Genomic DNA, 25698 nt, shown 5'->3' on the forward strand with positions numbered 1-25698 from the left:
TTGTGAACAAAGTGCTTCTCCAGAGAGCAAATCAGGAACAAAAAGAAGTCACAGAACAACAGACTTCGGTTTGAAACAAGGATGGATTTTTAAATCAAAATCTAAAAATGACGCAGATTTATACAATACCATGACAAGTGGTAGGGGCTGGGTAGTTTTGAGATTTTTGAAAAGGGTGGAAGAATATACTAGATGACCTTTTAAGCCCATTCTAACTCTATGAGAGATGATATATAGAAAATCCAAAACCAGAAGTTCTCATTTTCACATTTAATTTTCACACTGAAAATAAATCCTGAAGAGTATGGAAGCAATGCAACAGCCACACCGTATGCGAAGTTACTTATTCACTTTCATGACAGTATTAACATACCAGTTATATCAGTCTATTAAGAGTGTAGATAAGAGACAGTCAAGTGATAAAATTTACTTCTGTTCCATAATAAAGCTACTAGCACTTACTAAAAAAAAAAAAAAGGTTTCCATTTCTGAGCAGGAAAATCAGCATCGTCACCATCAGCACACACATCATATACCCAACGTCATAGAAAGAAACTGCGAACTATACTTACTTTAAAAAAAATCATTTCAAAGATGAATCACATAACATATGGATACTGACAGAGCTTGAGAGTCTAAGTAAATGAAAGAGAAGAAGGAAACTAATTATAAAAATTGATTTCAGCAATCTGTAGGAATGTAGGAACTCCAAGACAGTTGGTAAAACCCCCACTCAGAGAGCTAAAGAAAACTACATAAAGGAACACTCAAGAGAAGTACAGAAAAACCAGCCACAATTATCAAATAATTATCACTGTCAATGTAGGTTGTCATCCCCGCCTCTAAGGGAGGCGAAAAGAGATCTGTGGAATGTTTTAGCTTAAACCAAAGATCACACGAGTTTTGTTTAGATAAGAAAAAGTGCTATCAGTGAAGGCTAACTTAGAGTTAATCAGATAACAAACATGATTTCTTCCAAATACTCCACATATTAACCTTCTACTTATTACTTTTGGTTTAATTTCATAAAAGGGGGCCAAAAGTGGCACGATGCTCCTAAAGCATCAGACATGTGACAATCTGTCTGGCTAGCACCCTTCATCCCTCTCCTTACTGCATTCTAACAGGGCTGCAGACCAGGCTGCTCTAACTCCCTGAAAGCAGGGCAAGAGACCCAGGCTGGCCAGAGCACTCCATTCCTTGGGCTTTTCTGGAAGGGCTAGTGAGGAAGGCTGCCTCTTTCTGCTCCTCAGGGAAGAACCGCACTGGGATGAAGGTGGCAGCCATACAAAGAGAGTAGGCCACTGGGATGAAGAAGGAAGCGGAGCTGAGGGCAGGAGACAAAAAAACAGCAAAATCCTGTTTTGCTTAAAGTAGCCTAAATGGATTTCTGGCTCTTGCAACTGAAAGCGCCCTAATACCTATAGTATCCCTATTTGCTTCTCATGGTTAAGAGGGGACCTTGCTTACTGACTGTACTTTCTAATCCCCTCACTTTCCCCCTTATCCCCACCCCCCTCCCATCTAGCAACCCTCAACTTTTCCTCTATGTCTCTGAGACTGTTTCTGATTAGTTCATTCATTTATTCTTTTCTTTAGATTTCACATATAAGTGAGATCATATGGTATTTGTCTTTCTCTGACTTATTTCACTTAACATAATGTTCTCTAGGTCCATCCATATTGTCGCAAATGGTAAGATTTCCTTCTTCTTTACGGCTGCGTACTATTCCATAGTATAAATGTACTACAGTTTCTTAATCCAGTCGTCTACCGATGGGCATTTCAGTTGTTTCCATGTCTTGGCTATTGTGTATAGTGCTGCAATAAACATAGGAGTGCATAAAGTTTTTTGAATTAGAGTTTTGGATGTCTCCAGATAGATGCACCTGAAACTAATAAAAAAAGAAAAAGAAAAAAAGGCTAGGAAATTGAAAGGCAAGGCAATAATAAACACAAAATTTAGTGTTTCATCACTTCTGTTAAAGAAAACAGGAAGGTGGACTAGGAAAAAAGCACAGAGTTGATGCTATGTTTCGTATGCAAAATGTTTTAATTATTAAATTTTTTGGCATGTTTATATTTAAAAAAAATAAAAATGAAAAAGAAGGAACCTTGCTCACCACTTAATTGCAGAATGAAGATGAAAGTAACTATTACTGTCATTACTGATTTCTTCAGTACTAGGCACATGGAAGAATTAAGAACAGAAGATTTAACTTTTATTCCAACCCTTCAAAAAAGCCCCATGGCAAATTAGAAAAACAGAGCAGGGTTTATAGTTAACAACATCACACAAAAAACAGCATTCTCTGGGAGAAAATCTCTGCAAATCGCTTTATCTATTGAAGAACACAAAGAACTATTTCGATTCAATAATGAGAAGACAACCCACTTTTAAAAAACAGGGAGATCTTGGGGGTGGTCGGATGGCGCACCTGGTTAGAGCGCGAGATATCAACGACAAGGTTGCCGGTTCAATTCCCGCATGGGATGGTGGGCTGCGCCCCCTGCAACTAGATTGAAAGCGGCGACTGGACTTGGAGCTGAGCTGTGCCCTCCTAACTAGACTGAAGGACAACGACTTGGAGCTGATGGGCCCTGGAGAAACATACTGTCCCCCAATATTCCCCAATAAAATTTGTTAAAAAAAAAAAAAAAAATCCAGCCTTCCACTTCCCTAAAATAAGCAAAGGACGTAAAAAGGTAATTCACAAAATAAAAAATATAAATGACCAAGAATGTACAAAAAGTTCAAACAGTCTTAACCAAATAAATATAAACTTCAAAACAAAATAAAACAGAAAGTCAGGAATGTGTTTTACGATCTAGACCAAACCAAAGGATAAGAGATAAACAGAGCAAATGATCAAGTTTTATTTTATTCTGAAGGACCAAGAAAACTACTAAAAACAACAAGCAGCAAATAAAATTAAATGAAGTAACAGGCATAGAGAATTATCTTAGTTGTAGTATTTAGACACATGATGTAGGGAAACCTTGGTGACTAATAGGGTAATGGGAAAATTACCCGTAATCTAAGCATTAAGAGACCAGGGTTGGTGTCCTAGAATCCTGAATTGTCAGAGGATGGGGATTTTCTGTCAGACAAAATGTGCTAGGCAGAAAGATGAGGGGAGACAGACTGTCCTCAGACTAAAATGGTGGGGTTTGAGAAGTAACGGGGAAAAAGAGGGAACATAAAAGATCAGCCTCTTAATAACCAAGCCCTGCCATTAGGGTGGCAGCATATACCTGCCAGAGGATGAGACCTAAGGGTCTTCCAGGTAGGGAAGCCCCCTACCCCCCAAGGCTGAATGGCATGTCAGTTAGGAAGCTACACCCAGAGAGTAAGAGATAACATGGATGCCAGGAAAAGTGGGGATGGACAACTGGCCATGCACCAAGAGTCCTCTCCTGGTGAGTGAGAGCTCCTCAGCCTAAGGACAGAAAGAGATTATTAAGTACCCCACCTACCAGCACTCTTGGGACAGTGAAGATGGACAACAGGCCATGAACTGAGAATTGCAGAAACTTCTAGAAAGGAGCTCCTCAGCATAAGGGACAAGAAATTAATAAATATCCAACCACTCAGCACTCCTGGGAAAGGAAATACTTAGACTGGCAGAGATAGACAATGAGATGTGGGTTAGGAGTGCACACACGGGCCCAGATAAACTTGAAAAACAATGTACAGAGAGTACGCTACTTAAACTTTCTGGATGAATTAGATGGCAGTGTAATAAAAACCTTCTCCAGAAGCTGGGAGACTGAACACTGAACACCGTCCATAGCTGCACATGGATGGAATGTGTGCAGGTTGGGCCAGTATCTGATTCCACACCAACACATCACTTTCAGCCAGAGAACTGGGTCTTCATAAATGAATTCTGGAGAAAGAACTGCCTCGAAGTCAGATGATCCAGGTCCTACAAACTTGTCTAGAACCCCCCACAGCTGTGTACTCTAGACCACCCCAACGGATACGATAAACTCATCTATAAACCTGCCTTCCCATTCAACCTACAGCCCTGAGCAAAGCCATAACCACATCAACACAAGGTGAGCCTAACTCATTTGCAAAACACAGAAACCACTTAAGACTGTGAAAGCCTAGAAGGGAACCCTTAGATCTGCACAGACCTACGGCAGTTTCTGCCTAGAGGTCACCCTATGGCATCCATGGCTGGTTGAGCGCAAGACTACGGAAGAACGGAACAAAACTCAGGGCTGGTTGTACGCACTGGGAAACCACGGAGCAGTCTTACATTGCTCATCATTGTACTTTGCTGCTGCCCACCAAGAAAATCAACCTATCTTGACTCTTACCATGTCAATCTCCATTAAGCATCTCTTACAGAGAGTGTGAAGGACTGCAGTCTTTGAAACACATACCCATAGCTAAACTAATATACAAATGTACATCTTTGTATATCCACAGAACACAATAAAGCAATCAGCATATCTACTAAAGACACTGTGGTACAGCTATTTAACATTGTTCTGGAGATACTAATCAATGCAGTTAGATGAGGTAAACAATGAGAAGCATAAACACTGGAAAGAAACGGGCAAAATTTCTATCTACTGGTGATATGACAGTATATCTGAGTCTAAGAGCAGCAATGATAAATGAACTCAAACAAGAATTCAGCAAGGTAGCAGGAAAACTCCAGAAGTCCGCAATATTCATATACATGAATAATAACCAGTTAGAAGATAGAATTAATACAAAAATTCTATTTATAATAGCAACAAAAAAGATTAACTACTTATGAATAAATTTAACAAGAAATGTTCAAAACTTACATGAAGAAAACTATAAACCATTCCTCAAAAGTAGATTTAAAAAAATGAAGACATCGCTTGTTCTAGGTCAAGAGGTCTCAATATCATCAAAATGTCAGTTTTCTGTAAGTTAAATCATAAGTTTGATGTGATCCCGATGAAAATAACAATGAGCTTTTTAATGGACTTAGACAAATTGATGCTGAAGTTCATATGGAAAAATAAAACATGCAAGAATAGCAAGGAAAATACTGAAGAGGACGAGCTGTAATGGCGTACTAGTCCTACCAGGTATTAAATCACACTGCAAAGCCTCTATGATTAAACCAGTGTGGCACTTGTGTGTGGACAGGAAACCCAGCAGGATAAAATACACCCAACTACATATAAAAATCTTTTGTATGATTAAGGGGGGAAATTATTTTTAAAAATGGCACCGGACAACTGGATAATACTGTGGAGAAAGATAAAGTTAGATGCATTCCTTACACCATATACCAAAATATATTCCAAATGGATCAGAGACTAACTGAAAAATGAAACTCTATTAGTACTACAAGAAAGCATGGGTGAATTCCTCTATAACCTGGGGGTAGGAAAAGCCTTTCTAACTTTGACTAAAAATCCAAATGCGATAAATTTCAGACTACTCAAAAACAAACTTTTGCATGGCAAAAACAAACCAACATAAGCAATGCCAACAGATGAGTGGGGGCAAAATACTTGCAATATGTCAAAGTTAAAAGGCTAAGATTCTTAAATATAAGCAACTTATAAAAACTGAAGAAATAAAGACCAAAAATTATTTAGAAAGTAGACAACATGAACAGACAATCAATTTAATATTGTAAAAAATGGTCCTTAGGGGTGGCTGGTTGGCTCAGTGGTTGGAGCACGGTGCTCATAACACCACCATCGCCAGTTCGATTCCCACATGGGCCAGTGAGCTGCACCCTCCACAACTACATTGAAGACAACGATTTGACTTGGAGCTGATGGGTCCTGGAAAAACACACTGTTCCCCAATATTCCCCAATTAATAAATAAATAAATAAATGAAAAATAGTCCTTAAACACACAAAAGATGTTCAATTCACTTGCAGTACAAGGAATACAAATTAAAACTACACCAGGAAACCATTTCTCATCGATCTGAAGCTTGGTGACATACTCTGTTGGTGAGATTGTGGCACTCATACACTATTCGTGGGAATTCAAAATAGTACAACTGCACAGGGAGAAGAATTTGGCAAGAGCTAACAAATCTATACATACATTTATCTCGAAGCCATACCTCCAACAATACAAATATACACATATGCAAAGTTTTTCATTATAAAATCATTTGTAATTAAAAATATTGGAAATTACTTAAGTATCCGAGTATAGGAGATTGGTTGAATAAGCCATGGTACATACAATGGAATACTACCCAGTTAAGAATGTAAGTTATTTAATTAATGTGTTTTTTTCCCAAATAGCTTCTGAATTGTTAGGACATAAATACTTATTAAGTTGCTTGGACCTAACTATCTAAGACATTAAACTGTTACATGTTTCTTTGGGACGCTATGAAAATATTACTGACATAATAAGGCTGCTGTGAACTGAGAAAGTTTGGGAACTTTTGATAAAGACCTGTGAAGCGTGTATGTGTGAGTGTAGTTATGAGGTTACTGTGGAGAGTAGTCAATGAAATTTACAACAGGCTAATGAGGCCCTGTGCACAGGATAGTAAATGCTGTGATAGATTTTATGGCAACACATAAGAGCAGCCCAGTCTTGGTTGTTTTTTGTTTTCAGGTTTTTTTGAGGGATGGGGTTGAGAGAAAGAATCCAATCTAGATACAATTTTTGGAGAGGTATAACCTAAGCTGAGTTCTGAAGGACTAGTAGGAGCATACTAGACTGGGGAAAGGAGTGGCTAAAAGTCTGGGAAGACAACGAAATGGGGGACTGAGAAAATGCTAGCATTCCAGAAGCTTGGTATTGCTGGAACGGAATATACTGGAAGAAAAGAGATGAGGCTACTGGGTTAAGGAAGGAGAAGATCTTGAAGATTTTGTCTATGAGATTAAGGGTAAAAGGAATTTGGTTGTTATTAATGAGCAAGGAGGAGCTATAAAAGGGTTTTAAGCAGGGGAGGATCACGACTGCTCTAACCAAGTATGGAGAAAGATGGGAGGAGGAGAGCCAACCAGAGGTTAACGAGCTGCTGCAGCAATCCAGAGCAGACCTAGACAGTGCAGCTGAACTGAAGCACTTGCGACCACTCAGCGGTGCAGCAACCTCCAATTTCAATGGGTTAGATTACTATGCTAGCTGCTCAACTGCTTGAGGAAGCAGAAGAGATCCTGTGGCTGAGACAACCAAGATTACGATTTTTGTGAAAACCAGGGATCTGTGCCCCATCTTCACAATGCATCTGGGAGAAGTCATTTCACAAGCCTGCTGTTTTATTCTTCAAGATGACACTGTCAAACGGTGATACTTAGTTTCCATGAGTGAATTCAGCAATGAAATTGGATCGTACACTTCAAAGAAATTACTGTGTCAAGCATTATGTCTACTGCATCTCATCCAGGAGTAGCTGTTTAAGAACAGCATCATAATAATTTATGGAAGCTTGTTTTGGCTTGTACAGACTACCCTTTTAACATTGAGGAATGAAGTCTTCACCTTCAGGTATACTTTTCTAAAATTTGTTCACAAATCTTTTAAAAACTCAGAGCTTTAACTTAATTTCTTCTGTATTATAACCAAATCTTTACGAGTAAAATAAGGTAGTAAGAAAGGTGTCTTAGAGCTAAAGAGAAAAACAAAGAATAACTGTTACTAATTAAGGCTAGATAATGAGCTGCGTTTTTTTAAAGCTATGTATTTTACATAGCTATATACTTTTTTTAAACCAAGAGATGAACACATCCTTCAAATTAAGCCCATTTAAAAATGCACTACAGGGCCGGCCCGGTGGCTCAGGCAGTTAGAGCTCCATGCTCCTAACTCCGAAGGCTGCCGGTTCGAGTCCCACATGGGCCAGTGGGCTCTCAACCACAACGTTGTCGGTTCAGCTCCTCAAGTCCCGCAAGGGATGGTGGGCAGCGCCCCCTGCAACTAAGATTGAACACAGCACCTTGAGCTGAGCTGCCGCTGAGCTCCTGGATGGCTCAGTTGGTTGGAGCATGGGCTCTCAACCACAAGGTTGCTGCTTCAACTCCCGCAAGGGATGGTAGGCTGTGCCCCCTGCAACTAGCAACGGCAACTGGACCTGGAGCTGAGCTATGCCCTCCACAACTAGGACTGAAAGGACAACAACTTGACTTGGAAAAAAAGGCCTGGAAGTACACACTGTTCCCCCAATAAAGTCCTGTTCCCCTTCCCCAATTAAAAAAAATGCATTAAAAAAACCACAAAAACAAAACTGCACAGGAAAGTGCAGAGAATTCTTCTAGCACTGAATAGCAATTAGACCCTTACAAGAGTTCTGCCCTCTTTAAGACTCCATATTAAACCCAAAGAGAAAATGATATATAATCTGAGATGGTAAAAACAAACCCACTACACCTTTGCTTCTTTTACCATTCTTCCACTCCCCTACAACCTCTCCCTCCACTGTCTCCTTTAGTGAAAGAAAGTAAAAACAACATGCTTTCAGGAACAACTAGGTTTCCAATAGTTCTCTCAAATCTCAAATACGTCAGAGGCAAAAAGCAGTCATCAAACACCAGAGTTCCTAATACTCTGCTTTTCCAGGACAGTTACAGGAACAATGCCCAACCTTTTTTTTTTTTTTTAAATCACAGCACCCATAGAAGGTGATAATGCTGTATTTGTAGGCACACCAGAGATAAACAGAAAACTGGCTACTGCCTGAGGCCACCTGGCCAGGGTCACCAGTAACCTCAGGCCCCACTTGATGACCAACAGTGCTGAGATCAGTGTCTTCAGTTTCCTGAAGCTCAGATCAATCAAAATCTCGTTTTCCTCAGTCTTTTAAGATTAAATGCAATACCAATGCCCTCAGAAGTCGTTAACTGTTACTATCAGGAGGGTTGATGGGTTAAAAAAGGGAAATCTGACCTCTGTACAGTGGTAATGTCAATGAGATAAATTGCAGGCTTCCCTCTCTTTAGTGTCTAAAAATTAAAACATTTTATAAAACAATGGAAACCATGTACTGTCTCCCTTCTTCTTCTAAATGATATATTTTTCCTCATTAACAGCCTCTTATTAAAGTATTTTTAAAGTGACTGTCTTTGCCACCCATCTACGTAAGGGTTCCAAGTATATATACACTAACACACACACATATACATGAAGTGATACTGATACACTTATTTACGCTTTGTAGAAGCTGAGCTTGCAAAACCAGTGCAGGACCACCACCTGACATTTGGAAAGGAAAGATATAAGCACTTTTTTATTTGGATCTCCATAAAGTGAAAATAACCCAACCACCTATAGACAAAAATTATCTCCCACACAATGGTAGAAAATATTGTTTCTTATAATTAGCCCTTTTTCCCCTGAAAGCCCTGCGAAGACAGTGTTGTATGAAGAATTGCTTCAAAATAGACGATACAGATGACTGCATACTCAGCAGACACACCAGAGAACAGGATCTGAATCTCTGAAAAGAAATGTGAAAGTGGCTGTTGGTGGGTAAATCATGCCAAGGTCACATCAGGATGTCAGAGGATTTCATGTATCCAGGGGAAGAATGAGCCCCGATAAGCAATTCTGTGATGCACCACATTTCCCAAACAGCGGTAACTCCCAATTTCCTCTTTTTGATTACGGTAGGCTATGGTTATCAACTCCAAACTTAAATCTACTATCACCAGAAAATCTCCTGATAACCTTGGACAAACATGCTCAAGTGGTAAACATTTACCAATGGAATACAAGTTATTATAATCCTCAATCACAGTACCCTACAGATAATTTTAATCTTGCAGGTGAGGACAGTATTTTGAGAACAGCAAAGTCTGTATGTATCAACAAACTGGAACAAAAACAAACAAACAAAACACCTAACCCAAAATAAATGACTCTGGGAAGGCAACTGTGAGATCACCTACACATTCATTCATTCAGCGAAGAAAGAATGAATAACTTCTGTGTTCTAAGCCAGGTAGCATGGAAACACAGGGATGAGTAAGACATGGCTTCTGCCCTGAAGAAATTCAACGTCTAAAAATAATGTTTTTAGAGCCACAGTCATTATATAATAATATTGTATTAATACACAGAAAAACATAAACCAATATACATTTAAATGTATTAGTAAACATAAGCTAAAAGAAATGCCTTCTACAGTGAGTTTACTAATGAAATTTGTTATCCAATTTTTGGGGGAACATGATTAAAGTTGCAATTTACTTTCAAGACCAGAATTAACTTACGCCATGTTTTGTAAAGGTTTCCCCTACCACCACCACCATCAAACACAATTTGTAAATTAGGTGCTTTTCAGCTTGACACTCCAGTAGGGCGTGGCACTGGAGTTCTCACACAACCTCAATGACACTTGGATGAGCTCACACAAGTCTGGACATTCTGGTTTCCGGGCAAAGGCCAGTTAACTCCTTAATTCTCTCTAAACCTTGAAACAACACTGCCACCTCTGTGCTTGGTCACCCCCGCCCACTTACCACACATACCCAGGCTAACGCATACAAACCACGTCTTCCACTGGAAGACCTTCAGGAAGAAACCACGGAGGAAACACCCCCTCACTCAAAACATCTATATTTCCCCGTTTTAGAGGCTGGGTTACGCGAATATGGGCCAAACCCGTGCAAGACCCCAGGACCGGCTATTCGGTTCAGCGCGGAAAATCTAATGACTTCATTCTGAAAAAGCCATTCCTTCAACTAGCCCAAAACCTTGGCGGGGATGCTTAAAAAGCGACTGCTCTAGTACAGGCAAGAAGTGGAAAGAAAGGGACGAGGGCAGAGAGACGGAGTGAAGCACGGTGGCGGCGGGACCCCCAGGTCGCGGGCACCGCCCAGACCCGGACCTACGCGCTAGGGCCAGAGGTGCGGCGTGACCTTCCAACCAGGCCAACTCGGAGCAGGTACCCGGCGCGGGGGACCTCGCCGCAGCCTCCCGTTCTCCGGGGTGCACTCGCCCGCACAGCGGCAAACACGGCGCCCGGAATTCCAGCTCTTCCTGCAGCTCGTTTCGGGCAGAATACGGGATGTGCAATCTCGGCGGCCGGCCCTAAGCAAGGGCCTCCGCCCGCCGCCGCCAGGACACACCCCCGCCGCCGCCCCTTCGATGGCCCCCGCCGCTCCCGCAGCGGCCCGCGCGGGCATCGCTCACCTGCACCGCAAACCAGTCCACCGCCTCCAGGGCTCCGGAAGCCGCGGCTGAGCTGACCTCGGCCGTAGAGTGCTCGGCCGTTTTCCGGGAGGCTCCGCGCCGGGAGCGGCAGAAGGAGGAGTACGACGGGCGGCGGCGCGGAGCCTGGGCGGCAGGAGGAGGAGGAGGAGGAGAAGGAGGAGGAGGAGGAGGAGGATTTCGGGCGCCCTGCTCGAGGGAGTTCCACCCTCCTCCCCAAGGCTCTGCAGCAGCAGCCGCAGATCCCTTCCGGGGCGCTGGGGAACGGGGCGGAGCCGCAGGGGGAGGGACTTCCTGTCCTCGGGCGGAGAGTAGGGTATGGGGGGCTCGGGCTGGAGAACAATGGCTGGAAGGGTGTGGGCTTCCCCGTGTCCACCCTCTGCGTGTTGAGGGCGGGTTGCGTTGCCTTTCGGGCGGCCCGACCCACAGCTGCCTGCGGCCGACGAGGTGAAGTCACCTCCTAGGGGGCCCGGGAGTGGCCGCGGCCTCGTGGAGGTCCCCGGATCTCGGCGTCGGTGCCGCGACGTCCTTGTCTCTCTTCTAGGGGATTAAAGGGAGTTCTTGGGGAAAGGAGGGGGAGACCGAAGGCCGCCATCTTGCTTCTAGGGGCAGCCCCTTCTCCCGGGGTGTCCTAGTATGGAGGTCGCTCCGTCTCGAGGCCGGGGATTCCTGGAGTGGAGCCAGCGATGTGGCTGGTCACCGGATTGATCAATCGCCTGCCCTGGTTGGAGGGTCTCGTTGGCTGCCCCTGGCCTCACGTCTAACTGCTGATCCCTGGAGAACTCGCTTCCGCGGGTGGTCTGGAGACTTGAGGGTCTCAATCCCCCTAGGGCACTTTGGGTCTGGTGTGGTGTTGAGCTCATTCTGGTGTCCCACCCTGTGATTTGGTAGCTTAAGTTGGAAGTAGTTCAACAAAATCGATTGCTTTATTTAAATCCTTTCACAGATTTGAAATAGAAGGTTTGCCTAACATTCGTTAGCAGCTGCAGACCCTTATCTCTTGACATTCTCTCATCTCCCTCCGCCCCCAAATTCAGTACCAACTCCCGTGCTTTGCACAACCCGTTCAAGGAATGCCCAGTCTAGTGGGTAGACAGACATGGAAGCATATAATTATGATTGCGAATATGGTATATAACGGTATACAGAGGAAAGAATTGATGACGATACTGCGTTAGATTTTAAAGATAAATAGGAGTTTCCCAGCACAAAAAAATAGGGGATGGAATGGCAAATCCATATCCTGACAGGCCATGCAGCACAGGGACAAATAATGTGTGTTGAGAAATCTGAGTGGTGATTACAGAACTTAAAAGTTCAAACCTGAGTTGCTGAAAAAGATGAGGCTGGAGAAGCAGTCAGGAGCCAGATGATGAGAACCATCTTTCCAACCATGGCGACGCAATGACTAAAGTGGAGTAATGTCCCTGGATAGTTGTACAATTTAAACTGTAGGTAGAGGGCAGGTTAGCTGGGAGGAGCACAGCAAGCAAAGAGCTTGTAGACATGCAATCGCAGAAATGAAAAAGGATAAAAGGACCATTATGTGAGTGGCAGCCAGTATCCAAAGATGGATTCCTAAAATATTCAGGAGGCCAAATCAACTGATTTTGATAATTGATGGCTGGGGTCAGGTGCTGGATAAGAGAAGGGGAGTGGCAATGATGTCATGTTTTGCTTTTTGAGGAGGATTACAATAGATTTTACCAAATGAGATAAGGAAAGGTTGGGATGGGATGGGATGGGTGAGGGGGTGCAGAAAATGAGTGCCATTTTGGACCTGGTGAATTTGAAGTACCAATGGTGCTATCTAATGGCAGTTGTTATATGGATCCAGAGTTCTGGAGAGGATCTAGGCTGAATTTAGAAACACTCCAGGTTTGTATTACCACATCCAGGCAGACTGCAGTCTCACTTCACTGAGCAGTTTCAAAACCACTTCTCCTTTCTCCCTACCTTTTCTTAGGAAAATTGCTTAAATGTTACATTTAAAAAACCCACATGTACTGATACATGCCTCTCCGTAGGCTAATCAAATGCTAATGGTCTAAGGATCATAAAGGTTAGGCTTACAGAGAATTGAATATGACAGTGATAAATAGTATAGCGTCATAAATTCATAAAATGAAATATAATTTTAATAAAAAGGTTTTAAAAATGTAATCATTGACAGTGGACATGCTGGCCACAGATGAAGGATTGAGAAGGACTGAATAAGTCCTGCAAATATCTGCTGAATGGAGAACTAGAAGGAGGATGACTTCAAAAATAAGCAATGGGAACACAATGCAAGACAACTTTAAATTCATTTATCAGCGTGTCTCAGCTGCGTCTTGGTTGTTCACAGCCTTGCGAATCTGTCTTAAAGCATTCAGAAATAGAATGCATATTTTGAGCAGACACTTCAGAAAACCACAAATAGCAAAAGCCCTATAAATAATAGCTACAGTATCAAAGACTTAGTTTTTATTCTGCAGCATTTTGAACATGAAAAATGAGGACCTCACATATCTTTAGTTTTCAGATTATTCAAATACATTATTTTCAATTTTCCCAAAATAGAAATACATTTAGGTATATTAACCATATAATGAATAATATACTGAACTAATATACTGAACAGGAAATGAGAACAATGATCCTGAGTCCCTTTTTTGTTCATTGTTCATTGTATGACAATAGCAAAGTCACTTACCCTCTCTAAGACCTAGTTTCTTTGACTAAGATAGAGATATAGCTTTGTACCAGCCTGCCTCTCAGAGATACTATAATAAGAAATTAATGCTTTATAAGCTCTTTGAAGTACTTGGATGGAAGGGCATAATTGTAAATGCATGTTAATAATTAGCACTAATATCAGTAGAACTCATGAGCATTCCTAGATTTGCTGCCTGGGCAACTCAAAGATGTTGAAACAGAGACATGAAAGATTCTGTGTTAAGATTTCTTCTTGATTTGTAAGTTTAATTTTTATCTATGATCAAACCTGTATTTTAAAAGACAGATTGAGTAAAATGTAAAAGGAGAGAAGTTTCAGTAACTACTACAATTCTTAAGTTTGCTGCTACTTATAGCTAATAAATACTTTGGGAGAAGTATATGGTAGGTGTACTTTTGTTAGAATCATGTTTCAGTTTTAACAATTCGCTGCTGTTATTGAACTGAAAATTTCTGTTAAAAGTGTTACTCATGTCCCTACAGAATAATAAGAATTTATATGCAGTTAACATGTTTGTCTGAATCATCATGAAGGTGAACATTCCTGTGAAGCTCCTGTCATTTCCATCATTGTTTAACCAGAAATACAAAAACATATAGTCCCGTGAGATTTTTGTACAATGTCATGTTGATGTAAGAAATGTCCGAAACTATAGAAAGATTTTATAAAATTTTATTTGAGCCAAATTGACAATTGTTGGGAGGCAAGATCTCAAATGCTCCAGAGATTTGACAATTTTGCAGTTTCTTTTATGCATTTGAAATTGAGGGAATGTAAGGAAGATTGCACGAAAGTGGGAGAAAGCAGGTGGGACTGGATTACAGGAGAATTAAGGTTATATTCTCTCTTGAGGTGGTTACATTTATTTCAAAGGTGCGTTAACCTAGATGGATGAGAATAATGGACAGCACCTGCCTAGAGCGAAGATAAAAAAAGTTATATACCTGGGTGTGACTAGCCACCATGACCTGCACAGTTAGGGATTTGATCAGATCGCCTGGGAAGGTTACTTTCAGTAGGACCCTTTTCATCCACTGTCTATCCCTAAAATAGATGAAATTTTACCCATTAGATTGGTGGCTTCTGAATTTCTCTTGAAAAGTGTATGCATATATGAACACATGTAAATATATTTGTGGTTATATAATATGTATATATTTATACGTGTACTTATCATATACCAACTTATAAAAATATTATGAATGTATATTAACTATACATGTAGTAACAACAACAAAACTTCTGAGGTGTGTTAGAGGCCAGACAAGAAAGTAATTGGTTAATAGCAATTTGTCACTATTGGGGAAAAACAACTCAAAATACATGTTTTATTAATAGAATTATGAGCATTGTTTATGACACCTTAATATTTGTATTATTACATTTTGTTTTCACTACTTTGTGAGATAAGCATTGTTCAAAAAAAAAAAAATAGAGACAGAGATTAAAGACTTGCTACAAATTGTCAAGTAGTGTCGCGTCCAGCGCAACATGGGCAGTGAGAGAACGAGAAGGTGTGGCAAAGGGTTAAGAGAGAAACAGAAATCAAGAAAGTTTTGAAACAGGCCAAGGGTCTCACAGCCCCAAAGAACTTAGAGCCCCGAATCGGGCCACCTTGTGGCTTTTATTGATGTACATACAAGGAAGTAGCATTGTTTTTACTACATCTGTGAGCCTCATACACCGTACCAGAAAACTGGTTCAAACCAATCACTCTTCCCTGTCGAAAGTCCCATGATGTATTAGTAATTGTTGTTTGTACCTCCCCAGGGGACAAAACCTTTATGCTGAAACTTGCTGAGATGGAGAACTGATGTTATCACATCTAGAATCACTTCCCAAGCAGGTCGTGGGAAGGAATACAGCCACAGAGGCAGAAGCTCTCCTTAGACGGGGGAAGGTGGGGGTCTATGCCAACCTCTGTCAACCCCGTGAATTCTCCTGGTGGTCCCCACATGACTGTGCCTGTCTTAGGTCATTCCTTTCTTGAGTAACCTTACCCTTCATTGGCAAGCCAGCCATCCTTTGGGGCCAAACAAGGAGATGGCATAAAGGTGAAGCAATGTCCCTGAAAGGAATGGTCTCACAGACTCTTCTTTCTTTTTAGGGGTAGGCACGAGGGGACAGCCAGCCAGGCAGCTGCATGACAACGAAGTAGCAGAGTCAAACTCAAATTCTTATCATGAGACTCAGATGCACTGTTCCTTCTAGTACTTTATACCAGGGTTACCAGCTTGATATGACAGTTATGCGAGAGTATGTATTTATAGTATGGTTTATAATATGCATATGATTAATTGCCTGCAGAATCTCTAAAATTCAGCCAAACTTAAAATTTTTAAGCTTCTTATATTTATGACTGTATCTTCACTGCCTTGAAAACAGGCATTTAGTCTTATTCATCTTTGTATCCTTCATGGTATCAGGCATAAGTACTTAAATACTTTAGGGCTGAAAATAAATATATTGTAATGATTAAATAATTTAAGGGAAAAAACCCATATAATCACCTCGAAAACTTTTAAGTGTGTGTGCGTCTTTTCTGCGCATTCAGGTAAAGAGCATTTGTTTTTGTGTATTTTGTAACAAATTGGTGAGGCCATTGCCTCAGTTTCCTGCTTCATTTTTATTGGCCTCAGGCCTTGGAGGGATAGGCTAAGTAGGTACCATAGATGACACTCACCGGTATACCATTCTTAATGTTTCTTTTGGATGCAGATATTCTAGATGACCCTTTTGTCATCCCCCTCTAATGAGAATCCAGAAAGAGTGGAGATGTGACAATTTAGGTCTTTATAATGCTTGCCTTCATATCCACCCTTGTGGATCACATATTTTCATATTTTTTTCTATCGGGATTAGAGGATGAGCCTACTAGAATAATAGTTCCCAAGCATCGCTGCTTGTCAGAATCACCTGTATGGCTTCAAAGGCAATTCAGATTCTCAAGTCCCACTCTAAACATAGTCCATCAGAGAGTCTTGGGTAAAGCCCAAGGTAACTGTAACACCCTCCTGTGAATTCTGATCACCAGTCAGGTTTGAGAAGTTTTGGTTTCAGTAACTTATCCAAAGTCATGCAGAACCTTAAATAGAGCTGGAAACTAACTCGAATTTTATGAGCCAAAGTAAGTTATTATCACTGGACTTTTGCTGTTCTTTTACTGACTGCATGTGATGGGGTAAGACGGAAAGGTGGAGAGGAAGACAGCAATTTTATTATTTTTATTTTTAACATTCTACTACGTGGTTTTCAGATTAAATGAGTTAATAATATCTGTAAAGTGCTTAGAACAATGCCTGGCACATGGCAAGTACATGTAAGTGTTAACAAATAAGTCTCCATTGTCTAATTCCAGCATTCACTTTGCCCAGGGTTAAATTAGGTAGAATGCATTAGATGTAAACATTTTCTATGTAGAAAAAAAAGTATGTAAATAATGGTGGAATCCTCAGCCTTTTTTATCCATGGAAACTCTGAATTTGTATAGCTGAAAAAATGTCTATATTGTTTCTTTTAATATTTTCGATGTATTAAGAGAAATATTAATATACTAAGTAAAAATTTGTATTTGCATCTGTGTAGTATTTTTATATCCTTTTATTTAAGATATAGTTAAGGTACATGGGATGATATATTCTACCTTGTCTTATTACAGAATTAGTTCCAAAATTGATTATTATTGTTATGTAATCAAGTATTTTTAGAAGCCATTGTCTATTTGGACTTATCTTCCAAATGAAATATTTCCCTTGAATGAGGTAATAGATATCCTTGATTCTATTTAATTTCTCTATTTCTCTATAGGTTTCTTCATAGTCTTTCAACCTTGAACAAGTTTTTATACTTGTTAACTATATATAAAAGTATGCATTTTCATCACTGGTAAATGAAGAAATCAGTTCAATGTTTTTAATGGCTCTTTGATACATGTTGACAAGGTCTGTAAAAATATGTGTTTGGTCAACATCTGTTGCTATGAAAATTGATACCCATTTTCATTTTTTGGGTTTGTTTGTTCCAGTTTTATAGGTTGCAATATTTTCCCATATACCCAGCATCAATTTCTAGTGACTCCTGTATTCTTGTGTATGTATGTGCATACACACAGAATACCTTCATATCTTCATGCTGAATACTAATTTAGTCTTTAATATACTTCATTAAAATGAATTATTCTGTCACACATGACTTGATTTGTCCTGGGAAAGGGTAGAGGTAGGAATAGACCAGACAGAAGGTATTTATAAAGTCAGGAGAGATCTAGTATGTAGACTGGATTAGACCAGAAGGTACCGATCTGAGAAGCCAGAAGAAAGAATCAGATAAAATCATCAGTGAAGCAACTATTTAACTCCAGAGACAGCTAAGAAAAGGGAATTAAATTAGCATTTATTGAATATTTACTATCTTTCAGACATTTTGCAAAGCACCTTACAAAAGAAGGAATGACTGGTGAGAACCCATAAATCTAGGTGGTTTAACCTAGGGAGTCAGAGAAAATTGTTTTAATAAGCAGGACACTTGAACAAATTCTATTACTCTCTGCCTTTTAAAGTACTTACACTGTAAAAAGGAAAAGAAGAAAAACAAAAATAAAAAATACACTATATAGTTTATTATAAGAATTAAAAATTACATGAGATAGTACAGGTTGATCATTTTAATCAAACTTACAACTTTTGAACCATACCTATCCCTTCCTTTTTCATTCTTTTCACAAGAGAAGGCCATTATCATTCAGTTGTATTTGGGATCTCAACTCCTCTGCTATTGAGGGCCTTGCTCCAACAATTATTCGCTTTGTGTTGTGTCTTCAACCTCTCACAGTCCTGGTTCCTTGCCATTAGCATGCCCATTTGTTTAATTGTCATCGTCTTACATTATTTTTCTTCCCTCTAGCTTCTACCCAAATTCTCCTTCCTTTCATTGAAGATAAACTTTTGAGAGCATTTTCTGTGCTTGCCATCTCTACCTTTTCATTTCCAAGTGAGTCCTCAATTATTTGTAGTCAAGCTTTCCATTCCCAACACTGCTGTGAAACTATTTCCAAAAAGTCACCAATATCATCCCTATTATATGATATCTCTTAATTTTTAATGTTTCAACAACATTTGAACTGTTGACCATTGCCTCCTTTTTGAAACAATCTTAGCTTCTGTAACACCACAATTCACTGTTCCTTTCTGGCCATTCATCCTTGTCTTTTGGACACTTCTGTTTTTGCTGAAATATTGCCATTCCAAGGAATTCTAAGACTCATCACTCTAGTCTAGTCTACACATTCTTCTTGGATGATCTTATCTATGCCCATGTTTTTATTTTCTCTACATTGCTGACTTCTAGCCACAATCTCACTCCTAAGCTTTAAAACCAAATATCCAATTCCCTGCTTAATGTCTCCTGGGTGTTTTATAGGCACCCACCTCAAACACAGCATGCACAAACGAACTGATGCCATCACACACCAAGGGCCCAAAGCCAGAAATCTAAATGTTCACTTTGAATTTCTGTCTTCCTCTCAATATCCACTCAATCACTGGGCTCTGTTAAATTTTCCCCCTTAGTATATCTCAGAATCATCCATTCCACTCCATTTCTACAGCCACTTCCCTAATTCAAGCTGTTATTACCTGCTTACTGTTACTGCAGTATAGATCAAATAGGTTCAGTCTTTTCCTCCTCTAACTCCACTATTCACACTCCCACCATCATGATCTTTCTAGAAAGCAAATAGGATCACAGCAGTCCTCTGCCTAAACTCCTCCAATACTTCTGTTAATGTCTGGATAGTCTGAATTCTTTCACGTGTCTTATACAATCTAATTTCTGTTTGTCTCTATAGTCTCATCTCTCGTCACTTACCTCATTTACTATTTCCCTTACTACTGACACACACACACACACACACACACACATCTAGCTCCAAGAATATAAGCACCTGCTTTTGTACATACTGCAGTCCAAACCATGTATGAAAGTTAAGTGAGCAAAAGTTAACTAAGACATATTATACCAGGTTTTAAAGATTATAATATAAACATTATAAGATTACCAATTGTTATATAAAAGTTTTAGTTTTTAATGCTGCTATATTTATACACATATATTTAAAACATAGATTAAACACTAAATATGATAAATTAATTCACATTTTAATCCTCTCATTTGTGGTCACGTTTAGTAGACAAAATTTATTTTCATGTTGAAAAGAAGTTGATATAGATTTTGCAAAGTATTGATGCCATTTTATAAGACATTTTGTTAATGTCTTATAACTGAAAAATTACTGAGAGAAATTTGAATTCCAGCTTTCTTTTGATAACAGATTTTTTAGTAAGCTGCATCCCTATTTCCATTTGTACTATGTTCTTTCTGTGTTTGAATCATTGGAACACTTATGGATGGTAATTATCAATCCATAATTTTAATAACATTTTCATTTCTTTTTTCACTGTATTTTATGTTTTAGACATAATTGTCAAGGATAAATTTTCATTATTTCCCAAATGTGCTTTAATATATTAGTTCTTTTCCTACACATTTAAATTCATAGACAATCAACTTCAAGTCCATTAAGCATCTGATTTAGGCTATAAAGATTCACAACTTCAGGCAAATCTAATGATTTCTTTTTGGCCTTTGTCCCAATTATATTGTTAGCAGCACTTTCAGTTTTTTCATTAAGTTTTATAAAATATTAAGTTCAAATGCAGTAAATTATTTAAACAATTGTATAAACACCGCTGTACAAAGATGGCATTACTCTGAAGTTAAGCTATTAATTGGTAATTAACACCACTATGTAATAAGAGCTTCACATTTTTATCAGTGGATATGTTCCCAGTTCAGCCTAGAAAAAGTAGAAGGAGGGATGGGAGGGGGTTAATGGGTGAAGTCCAAGACCACCTATCACGCGGGGCGGCCTGCAGGGTCTCTCGTCCCGCTCCCCGCATAAGAACGCAGGATACGGTGAGGCCAAAAAGGAACACCCATGGAGCCATAGATAGGGGAGTCACACCACCATATTCTCGCTGGTGGCTGGGTTGGAAACACAGGAAGAAGGAGCCACATGATCTGCAACCTGCCGTCCACTTCTCTCTGCCAACCCACCTCACTTGCTAGCTGCAATCCGCGTTTGCTAGCTCAGCCATCATCTTCTTGCTAGCCCCCATTTGCTGCTAGCATAGCCACAGCAGTTATATTAGTGGCCAATGGCTCACTGGTTACAGCTGACGGCCAACTAGCCACAGCTGATGGCCATCCAATCACAGTTGATGGCCATTTACTACCTAAGTGAACACCTTTCCATGTGAGGCCGAGAGCCTGGAAACTGCACTCCTGGCTCTGTCCCCACACCACCTCTTTGTGTTCTTATCCCTGCTGTTTCTTCTGCCTGGAGAAAATCGCTCTACTCTTTCCCCACTGTGGGGACAGAACCCCAGAGAGTAGTTTACAGGCTCTCGGCCTCACGTGAAGGGGTACTGGCTCGGGTGGTGAATGGCCGTGGGCTGTAGCTGATTGGCCGTCGGCTGTGGCCGGTTAGCCAATAGGCCGCTGGTATAACTGCTGCGGCTACGAGGATTGCCGAGGAGCCGAGCAGAGCCGAGGAGAGTGGAAGAGGAGAGCCGAGAGAGAGGAACAGAGTCGAGAGAGTGGAGGAGAGTCGTCGGTCGGTCAGTTGGCGGAAAGGCGGACGGCAGGTCGTCGTCCGGTGGGCCCAGCCTCCAGTGAGACCGTGGTGGTATGGCTCCCCTACCTATGGCTCCGTGGGTGTTCCTTTTCGGCCTCAACATATCCTGCGTTCTTGTGTGGGGAGCAGGAGCAGAGACCCCGCAGGCCGCCCCGCCTGAAAGATGGCGCTGCGAGAAGGCCTCCGCGCACGACAAATGGCGCAGTGAGCAGGGTCTCCCGCACGACACCCACCAACCTCCTACTTCCCCTTTGCTCATCTTTCACATCACAGCCTAGATGCCACTTCATCCTGGAAGCCTCTCCATACTTTCCTTGATTACCGTAGGTGGTAGGTGATGGAGGCATGTGGTGCTTTGTGCCTTTTACTTTCCTTGGCACATGTCACATTTTATTGGAATTGCTTGTTTGTCTTTTTTAGGAAGGACAGGAATTTTTTCTATTTTGTGTGCTGTTATATGCCTATATTAGATCAATATTATTTTTTGAATGAATCATGGGGAAAATTATGAAGGTAAGTGTCCTCTGTGTAAGATAAGGTTATACTGCAGTAACAGAACACAGAAAATCTCAGTGGCTTAACATCACAAAAGTTTATTGCTTGCTCATGCTACATGTACACTGCCAGTTTGCTGGGATTCTCTGCTTCTCCCTGTCACTTAGGAACTCAGCTGTTGGAGGAACCAAGTGACGTGTTTCCATAATCACTGCAGGCACTGAGAACCTGCAAATCTTGCACCGGTTCTTAAAGTGACATACTTTTGCTCATAGTTCGTTGACAAAGGAAGTCACGTAGTCATGCCTATTCAAAGTGGGTAACCCCACCAGGTGTCAAGAGGAAGAGGGAAACATGAACATTTGTATACAACCCAACAATATCATACCCTCTGTCTTAGTCAAGACTTTTAGTTGCATGTGACATAAAGCCAGCTCAATCTAGCTTAGGAACAAAACTAATGATAAGATCACAGAGCTGAAAGAAATTAAACCACTCAAAATGCAGGAGCCTCTGGGCCTCACTGATAATTGGAACCAAAGACTCTTCCAAATCTTGCCTCTATTTCTTTCTGTAGGTTGGCTTCAGTCTCTCCCAGTACAGAACGACTGACTGTTCACATGGTCACTGATGTCTTCCAATCTTTACGTCTCATGGCTGCCACCACTCCAGAAGGCCAAATGTTTCCAGTTTCCTTAGTAAATCCTGGGTAAGGCCTCCGATAAGGTCTTATGGGTAAGGTTTTGTAGGAGTGATGTTCCACTCTTGAACCAGCCATCTGTGAGCAGAAGTAATAGAGCACAAACGTGGTGCCTGCTACTCACCCCTCAAAAATTGGGGCCTGTGATAGTTAATTTTATGTATCAACTTGGCTACACTGTGGTACTCAGTTATTTAATTAAACTCTAGGTGTTGCTATGAAGGCATTTTGTAGAGGTGGTTAACATCTATAATCAGTTGATTTTAAGTAAAAGATTATTCTTTATCATGTGGTGGGCTTCATCCAATCAGTTGAAGGCCTTAAGAACAAAAACAGAGGTTTCCTGGGAAAGAGGAAGTTCTATTTCAAGTCTGCAATGGCAGCTCCTTGCTGAGTTTCCAGCCTGCCCAAGTGATGTATGGATTTTAGACTTGCCAGCCCCCACAATAATGTGAGCCAATTCATTAAAATAAATCTCTCTCTATATAATTGCTTTTGCTTCTCTGGAGCATCCTGACTTATACAGGGACCATTCCAGGATATGATAGAATCACTGGGCTGGGAGCCAGACAGTTATCTCAACAGTATATCAGTGACAGGAAGAAAGAAGATACACAGAGGAGTGGGAAAGAAAAAAAGGGAGGATGGATAATGAAAAATATATATGGTAAAGACTATTACAATATGGCAAAGTATTGACTCACATATGACTAGCCTTATGTTACCTAACCTTGTCCTCATGCATAAGTAACTATATCATCATTGAAGTATACTAAAATTATCCCTTTCTGATTCAGATTAATTTATTCCTTCATTTTGAACTACCTTTGTCAGTAGATGGTAAGTTTTCTATAATTAATGTCTTAGCATGTTTTCTTTTTTCTTATATAACATTTTTACACTTTATTTTCTAAATAAATGTGTTAGTTTCCTCTTGCTACTATAACAAATTACCACCAATTTAGTGACTTAAAGCAGACCAAGATATGATGTTACAGTTTCGGAGGTCGGATGTCTGATGTGGTGGCAGGGCCGTGCTCCTGCTGGAGGCCATAGGGAGAAAGCCTATGCTCCTCTTTGGCCAACACGCAGAGGTCAGTCACATTCCCGAGCTCATGGTCCTCTTCAGTCTTCCAAGTCTGCAGTCACAGCACTCCAGTCTCTGATTTGTCATCATATCTCCTCTTTCACTCTACCCGTCCTGCCTCCCTCTTATAAGGACTCTTGTGACTGCATTGGGATTACCAGAAAATCCAGGATAATTTCCTGATCTCAAGATCCTTAACTTACTCAGGTCGACCAAATTTCTTTTGCCATGTGAAGTAACAGACTTACAGGTTCCAAGGACTTAGGATGTAAACATCTTTGGGTGGGGGCAGTATCCAGCCTACCACAATAAATATTTATATTGTAAATAAAAAATCAAATAATATTGAAGTGCCCTTTCAATAATATTGAAAGGCAAGTATTTCCAGCTTTTATATCTGCTTCTTCCAATATTTATCTTCATCTTTCTCAATAATGGGTTTACACTGTCATTTCTTGTTTTATCAACTGTAAACATTATCTGTTGACTTACAATTTGATAGATAACAATTTGGCTGTGTTATAAACAACCTCCTAAACTTTCTCCATCTCCGCAAGGGCTCTGTCACATGTATCATCCCAATTTTTAACTTATCTGGAGTGCTGTACTGAATATTTTATAGTCATTCAAGAAATTATTGGCTATTGAAAGATTTTAGGCTATAGGCAAATAATATTTCACTTTTATCCTTGCTTCTCAGTCAATTTTTAAAAGTTGCATACCTTTATAACAATAGGCATCTTTGTTGACTTCAAGATTATTCAGTAGTTTCATTAAATTAATTTTGCTGACAGAAATAAAGAAGTCAAGGGAGACTGAACAGATACTGTGGTTTTTGGATTTGGCCTGAAGGTTATCAAGGATTTCAATGGAAATGGGATCAGCGCAAGATGTGACAAGTGATTATAAATGTAATGGCTTAACACACATTTATTATCTCAAGGTTCCACGGATAAGAAGTCCTGCACAGATCTCTCTGGGATAAGATCAAAGTGTCTGCATGGTGCATTCCAGAGGCTTCCTGATTTCCTTGTCTCATAGCCTCTTTCCTGCACCTTCAAAGCCAGCAACATCATGTTGTCATCTCTTTGGTCCTCATTTCCAGTTTCCTCTTCCACTTCTCAGGACTCTTGTAATTACATTGAGCCCATTAGGGTAAGCTGGATGGCTTCCCTATCTTAAAAATCAGCTGATCACCTGATTAATTCCATCGGCAACCTTAATTCCCCTTGGCTATGCAACCTGTCATATTCACAGTTTTCATGAATTAGGACACTGATACCATTCAAGGGGAGGGGTATTACTCTATCTACTATAATGAAAAAACAAAAGAGAGGATCCAGGCAGTCCTAAAAAAGGGGGAAATTATGGCATTAAGTAAACACCATAGTTTAGATGACTTTTTGGTAACAAAGATCACTGAAGACCAGATAGTCCATGATGTTGGGAATATTTAATATTCTTACAGACTGGAAAGAACTTTGAAAGTGTGTCTGTCTCACTGTAATTTCAGCCATTCATCCTATTTCTAACCTGTGGAACTATTCAGAATCAGTCTATATTCTACATACTAGTTTTCAAATAAATTAGACTTTTGTTGTATTCTCCCAAGGTTTTTTTCCTAGTGAAATATTCTCAGCTTATTTTTCTAATCCTCATAATATGAATTTTTTTGATGCACTCTAGTTTTGTCAGTTGTCATAGAATGTAATGCCTTTGTGGGGACAGAGCCAGGAGTGCAGTTTCCAGGCTCTCGGCCTCACGTGGAAAGGTGCTGGCTCAGGTAGTAAATGGCCATCAACTGTGATTGGATGGCCATCAGCTGTGGCTAGTTGGCCGTCAGCGGTAACCAATGAACCATTGGCCACTAA

The 25698-nt window shown here is 40.4% G+C and overlaps 1 protein-coding gene across 2 annotated transcripts in view; it reads right to left on the minus strand.

The window, feature by feature from the left end:
* The window catches only part of RALA (RAS like proto-oncogene A), a 59962-nt gene extending 48591 nt beyond the window's left edge, over positions 1 to 11371 (minus strand). Inside the window, exon 1 of one of the 2 annotated variants that reach the window (XM_019710245.2) lies at positions 11116 to 11371. The gene's annotated coding sequence lies outside the window, so the exon portion shown is untranslated. Of the gene's footprint in view, positions 1 to 10814; positions 10955 to 11115 lie in introns of those variants that run through there. The other variant, XM_019710247.2, reaches the window with a different exon arrangement.
* Positions 11372 to 25698: the final 14327 nt, after the last annotated feature.

This window comes from Rhinolophus sinicus, linkage group LG09 (assembly GCF_036562045.2).
Source record: "Rhinolophus sinicus isolate RSC01 linkage group LG09, ASM3656204v1, whole genome shotgun sequence".
In the NCBI taxonomy this organism is placed as follows: domain Eukaryota; kingdom Metazoa; phylum Chordata; class Mammalia; order Chiroptera; family Rhinolophidae; genus Rhinolophus; species Rhinolophus sinicus.